The 7,004-nt window shown below is 37.6% G+C and overlaps 1 long non-coding RNA gene across 1 annotated transcript; it reads left to right on the top strand.

Moving 5' to 3' along the window:
• Nucleotides 1-3,081: 3,081 nt before the first annotated feature.
• On the top strand, nucleotides 3,082-6,639 carry LOC124895986. The gene is made up of 2 exons (XR_007052297.1): nucleotides 3,082-4,428; nucleotides 6,097-6,639. It is a non-coding gene; the product is annotated as an uncharacterized LOC124895986 (long non-coding RNA).
• Nucleotides 6,640-7,004: the final 365 nt, after the last annotated feature.

Here is a 7,004-nt window from a genome sequence, read left to right as displayed (position 1 = left end):
TGGTATCGCTCCCCAATAATAAAGGAAGAAGTGTCACTACATTCTTGAAAAAAGTATATCTTATCTCAATTTGGCACCCACGTGCTATTATAAGTGATGGTGGGTTGCATTTTTGCCAGCGCCTGTTCAAGATTCTTCTTTAGAAATATGAAGTAAGGAATAAGGTGGTAAAACCTTATCACCCTCATACAAGTGGACAGGTTGAGGTTTCAAATAGAGAGATAAAATCCATATTGGCGAAGATAGTGAATGCCAATAGGACTAATTGGTCTAGAAAGCTAGATGATACGCTATGGTCATACTAGACAGCCTTTAAAACTCCAATTAATGCCTCCCCATACCAGCTTGTGTATGGCAAGGTGTGCCATTTTCCTGTTGAAGTTGAGCATAAGGCACTCTGGGCGTTGAAGAAGCTGAATTTTGAGTGGCATGATACAAAAAAACATGAGAATGAGCAAAGTAACTGAGTTGGATGAGTTTTGACTCTGGTATTATAAGAGTTCTGCACTATACAAGGAGAAGATAAAGCTACATCATGATCAAAAAATTGATTAAAGAGTATTTGAGCCATGTGACCAGGTATTGCTGTAACATTAGAGACTTTGCTTGTTTCTAGGCAAGTTGAAGTCTTGCTGGTATGGGATGTTCACTATAGTGAGGGTGTGTTCCCATATGGTGCTATATAATTTAAAATAAGGATGGTGAAGCCCCGTTCAAGGTGAATGGGCAAAGAGTAAAGAACCACATGGGAAGCACTGAAGAAGTTAAAGTCGTTATTGATATGAACCTTGGTGAAGTCTGAGTAACCAAGGCAATCGCGTTGTGCCGTGACGTTAAATCAAGACTGCATAGGAGGTAACCCATGGGGATGGTTGGTGAAATTTGAGAATCCAACCTAGCCACGTTGTTATGCAACGTTAAATAGAGCACTGTGTAGGAGGCAACTTATGTTTTGTACTTGGTTAATTATAGGGTAATTGATGAATTTAATGTGCAGGAATGGAGATTGCACGATTAATCCAGGTAATTTCTGGTACCAGGCAATACAGGGCTATTTATGAGCTGTAACCATACAATACGACTGGTGAGAAAGAGTCATAAGGACCTGAAAGTCAGACCACTCTCAGGTAATTAGTCCTTGGAGTCATTACGACTCTCAGAAAGAGTTGTAGTCAAGACTCGTCACCTTGAGTAGTAATGAATAGAGTCCCAGGTAAGATTTTAGTCTTTACGGGAGGGGGGAGAGGAGTCTACGATCCGTAAGCTGTGGTTACGAGTCGTATTTAAGACTCATAAATAGGCATGATATTTGACCCGATCCCAAATTAGATAATTAAACAAAGTGGGATAAATGATTGGCCTCCCAATAATTCAAAATGCAACTTTCTTTTTTTTTCTTCGGCTACCACAACATCATAACACTCCATACTCATCCCTAAAGTCAAAATCATCCAAACCAAAACTCCCAATAATTCTAGAGTCTCGGGAGTTAGGCACAAAGTTCATTAATGTTATGAAATCTAAGTCAAAAGTAACACTTAAGTGTTCTATACTTACAAACTCTATTTATTATTGGTTCCTAAAAATGTGTAAAATTTACTTGGATTTCTTTATTCAAATATGTTTGCACAAAAGTAATCGAACTCTATTATTATGAATTGTGCTACGTATTATGGAATGGGAGTAATAAAATAGACTTTGTGCTCTAGAATAGTACTTAGGGATAAATGTGTGCAGTGTTGATTTGTGCTTGAATATGTATGTTGTGAAAGGATTAAGTATCGAAATTAACTAGTCTAAACATCCATGCTACAGTGGTTATGAGCTTCATTACAAATTAGAGAAAAACCTAGCGAGTCAATAAGTAACTCATAACCACGGGTTACATGGTTGTTTAGAAGAGTAGGGGTTCTATTAACATTACAAATCACCTAAACGAGTCGTAATTAATCAATACAACTCGTAGATAGGAGTTGTAATGACTGGGAAAACCTATGCATAATATGATTTATTTCTCATCATTTTACAAGTATTGGTAACGAGTTGTAGACTAATATTACAACTCGGTATAAAGACTCATAACCTAACTAACAAATACTGACTTATCTTCTGTCTATCTTATGACTTGTCTAAATGAGTCGTACCCAATGGTTATGACTCATAACCCTTAGTTGTAATGAGTCCAATAAAGGCATACTAATACCATATTTTCTTATTTTCTTTTCCTTAGAATTTACTAATGAATATACTTTCAATAGGAAAAATGGCACCAAAAGATGATGCAACAATTTAGCAGGCCCATAAAATACTCGACATCTCAGAGATGAAGATACTAGTGATGATTTAAACAACTCAGTTAAAAATTACCCAATGTCGGGGTAGTTAAAACTAAGGGAGAAGCTATCTTGGGGGAAGAAAGAAACTGCCATGGAGAAAGACACACCTCCTAGGACCAAACCAAGGAGGAAGAATCCCAATACTTCACCACCACATTCACCTTCATCCTCTAAGAAGGTAGTGACAATAATGATGAAAAAGAAAATGGTGACGATGCTGGTGAGAAAGAATTAATCTCCTATAATGAAGAAGCTGAGAACGGGAGTGAGGAGAAAGTTACTTCCATCGATGTTCAACTACCATCATTACAACCTCAGCCTCCAATATTTATAGAGTCTGCTCTGGTGCCCACTGTTGAAAGGTGGGGGTATCTTGGAATGGAGGCCACATATAATGTATAGATAGTAATAAACCTATCAACTGAAAATCCTAATAGGGGGATATATCTTGAGAGAAGTTTGACAACTAGAGGCATGTTTGAAATGTCTTAAGTTGAGGCCCAATTCCAATAGCACTACTTCCAGTGGATGACTACAACTTCTAGAAAATTTAGCTCCGTATTAGTGCGGGAGTTCTATGTGACATACCAAGGGGATATTAAGTGGTTATACCCATAGGGACAGTTGTATAAGGGTGGTAAACCACTAAATTCCCTGACTATTAGAGGAGTGCGGGTGAACATCTCCTCGAAGACTATTTCTAGTATATTGCATGGACTAGATTTTGAACCACCAGTGAGTACTACCAAAATTAATTACTGTGTGGGAACTAATGATAAGATGACACACTTCCAATGGATGGATGGTATTATCCTTGGGAATAAAGAAGCTACTAGTTGGGTAGTTAGTGGTCCGGGAGTGAATAGACATCAAATTATTAAAGGCTCTTTGAATTTTTTGGTAAAAGCATGGTAGCAACTTGCTAGAAATAGACTGTGCCCCACAACTGAGGACAACATGATCAATCTAGTCCATAAAACATTGATAGACAAAATCATGGCAGGGTATGATTTTGATGTAGGCTAGTTTATTGCATGAGAGATTCGTGATAGGGCGGTTAGTAATAATGTGGTTTTAGAATTCCTGTGCTTATTGATGCAAATATGCTTGGAGGCTGGTGTGCTAGAACTTATGAATGTGGATAAATTCATTGATCCAAAGAACATCACGGACTTACGATTGATTCGTAATGCTGCAAACCCTATGTCCAAGTAGGCTAAGCAAGGAGCAACTTTATTAGCTGATGCACTTTGGAATAAAGATTTGAGTACTGATACTATTGGATTCACCCATATAGGTGACATTCCTGATGAGACTAGGCCATTTGAGCCCCATCCTTTTGATGTAGCTGGTACCTCCAGTACCCCTACTCTACCTCCAACTGCAGCACCGAGACCATCCACATCCAGGTCAGTTCTGGCTGGCTATATAATAGTGCTGTAGTCTTTCATAACCAACATAATAAAAAGATTGAGCATCGTGGATATAAAGATACGATTAATGGAGAAGGTAGTTCAACCCTGGGTTTATAAGAGGATACTAGAACAAACAGGATGCTTTAGATAAGATTTGACAATTTTGAGCAACAAATTGCATGACAACTTGAGGGTGACTGAGATAGAAGAGTTGCAGAATTTAATCAATGAATTACATGAGTGGCTGGTTTACTCCATCCCGATCATTAAGAAGATCTAGATAGAAAAAGAAGTCAAAAATATCTTGGGTGTTGATGATTCGATCCCCGAGGGTAATGCTGAAGTTGAAAAAGAAGAAAGGAAGAGAAGGAAGAACAAGAAAGAAAGAGATGAAGCACAGAAGAAAAAAATATTAAGGCGACAAAAATAATGAGTGAGCAGAGTGAGACGGGCTGGGAGGTAAGGGTCTGCCAGATGGCTATAGGGGCGAGTAGTTTGAAATAGAATGAGGCTGTATGACCCTACTCCCTAATCCAACACTGAGTGTACCAGCCACCACTAGTGCAATGATTACTGAGGAGGTCCCAACGGTTGTTGGGACCACTATTGATGAGAGTAGGGCCCGGTCTTAGGGCCCCCATGCTAATGATGCTTTATTCGATGCCTAGTGTGCCCAGGTATGTCTTAGCCCCTTTTTTTTACACTGCTATATGCAGTAGGGACAGTGCATAAGTATTAAGATAAGGGTGAGGGTGTACCGTATAGCCACCGCGAGTTATTGTTGTCATGTTTCTTTTCCTGTCGAATGTGGTTTGAACGCAAAACTGGCATGTTTGAATAAAAGTTTTGTTTTGTGTGGCGTCTTTATGTTGTGTGATGCTCAACTAGGGAAATATTTTTAGCCAAGGAAGTGAATATGTTTTGACTAATATTTGGTGCTGAAATTCTTTTGTTTGAAGGATACCCCTCTTAAAATTTTGATAACTATGTGATATGTGCATTTTAAGGACTATTGTGGATTTGATAATGGAATTAGAATTAGGGATGAAACAACTATGGCAAACAATTGCATAAATGGATAATATGTATCAAGCAATGTGACCCTATACGATGTGTATGTGAGGCATCACTTAGTTACCGGTGTATATGGAATCCAGAACTTTCCTGGTTGCTCTTGCCTAGGTTCTAGGGTGGTCGGTTAGGAGATGATCACAGGCCATTTTTGTTATTAGTCTCCTTTAGCCTATATTTCCCAAACCAAATGATATATGAGTCCGTTGATCCTAATCTTTGATCCTTAATATACCTATATTTTTTACACCAATTCACCTTTCTGTTTAAACTACAACGAACCTATTTTGGCCTTGGTCCTCTTGGGATACTGTGCACCTCAACTCAGGCAAATCACCTAAGTTGAGGGTGGCTATCCTAAGGGTACATAGTATATAGCAGGTATAAAGAAAGTGTGTTAATAGAAAAAAGTAAGGTTGGGTGTGGTAGAAAAATAAAAGTGAGAAAACTGGAAAAATAGAAAAAGATCAAGAAAAGAAAATTTTGAAAGAAAAAAAATAAGAAACCACACCTAGTCCGAACAAGTAGAAAAAGATTAAAATAGGAAAAATAAGGGAGGAGTGAAAGAAAAGTTGGAAATAAGTGGGGTCCAAAGTAATCGTAGTGTTAGGGAGGCTTAGTCGCTCAAAATTTCTCAAAAATATCATACCATCCCCAAACCTATGTTATAAGCCGAATAAAGCCCTATAAGTGATCCTAACCTGACTGTCCAAAAATTGAGGTATAGAACATAAGGGCAATCTATAGCATTCTGTGTACACTGAGTAAAAGTTCTTTGTGAGTGTGAGCATCTCTTGACCATCCCTTGATAAAAATGTTGATCTATCTGAGTAAAAGGGACTTCTTTGATTGAGAGGGTAAGGGAATTGCATTGTTAGATTACTTATCTATGCGGTTAGTTTAAATTGTATCTACGCCTCTTTGTACGTTGCTAATGTAATGCTATCATTGAATTCCTTTTTGTCACCGCGTCGTACCAAATCGATATACATAGTTGGGTCCTTGAAAAGTTAAAAATAGAAGGGGGGGTCATATGTGTGAACTAAAATGAAAAATTGATTGCCAATGGTATCTGAGGATCTTTCTGTTTAAGAATCATGTTTGTTTAACATTTGTGTTTTGGTTTTGTGTTTTGCTTGAGGACATGCAAATGTTCTAAGTTGAGGGTGTTGATGTTCCATGGAAACATGGCACATTTGATGCTTAAAATGGTGAAATTATGCATTAATTCAGGTTCTTTCGTTAGATATAATGGGTATTTATATATTTTGCAGGGAAATTAGGTAGGAAGTGGAATGGACTGAAAAATGGAAGAAAGTACTCCCAAAAAGTAAGATACTGGCTAGGCTATGAGTTATCAAGTCACCTTACAGCTCATATCCCAATTTGTAATGAAAGGCTTCGAGTCATAAAGTCTACTACGGCTTATAGTAGAAAATCATAGGGTGACTAGATTCTGAAGAATTGAAGTTTGAGGCTTCAGTAGCTACAAGTGAAAACTATGAGTCATAATGTCTAAGTACGACTTTTGGTGAGGAGTCGTAAAGACCATAGACCCAAGTGACCTGAGGAAGAGGAGATACTATAGTGACTACAACTAGCAACATATAACTTATAATGTGACTGTATAATTCATAGCCACTAAAGAGATATGACAATAGCCAGTGAGTCGTAAGGATACATAATGACTCGTTGGCAGAGATGTGACCACTGTCGACCTAGTTTTCCTATTCTATTTTAACTAGGATTTCTTTGTTATTTTGAGACAAACCCTAAGGTTATGTATTTATTATGTAAACACTTTTCATAATTTTCTACATACTTTCACATACTTAAATCATTGATACAACTGTTCTTGGATTTTTGGTTTCGTATTCAATTGGAGATTCTAGACTTTACTATCTCATTATTGTGCAATTAATTACATGTCTCATTCATTGATTATCATGGATTGTTGCATGAACATGAGCGGCTAATTTTCTTGACTAGGGTTGTGAGAACCCTAGTGGATTAACTATGTAAGGGAAGTGGGAGATTCATCTGTTCTATTGTAGTTGCGTTTATTGAAATTTTCTTCATATTAATTGCTCCCAAGCTACTGTAGAAGCTTGGGTATTTTATGTATTTGAGACGTCCTCACAAGGGAGTTTGAGATTAGGAAAAGGACATTACAATAAGGAGA

This window comes from Capsicum annuum, chromosome 1 (assembly GCF_002878395.1).
Source record: "Capsicum annuum cultivar UCD-10X-F1 chromosome 1, UCD10Xv1.1, whole genome shotgun sequence".
Taxonomy (NCBI): Eukaryota; Viridiplantae; Streptophyta; class Magnoliopsida; order Solanales; family Solanaceae; genus Capsicum; species Capsicum annuum.
The sequence above is the reverse complement of the archived record's forward strand: the minus strand, read 5'-3'. Positions and strand labels throughout refer to the sequence as shown.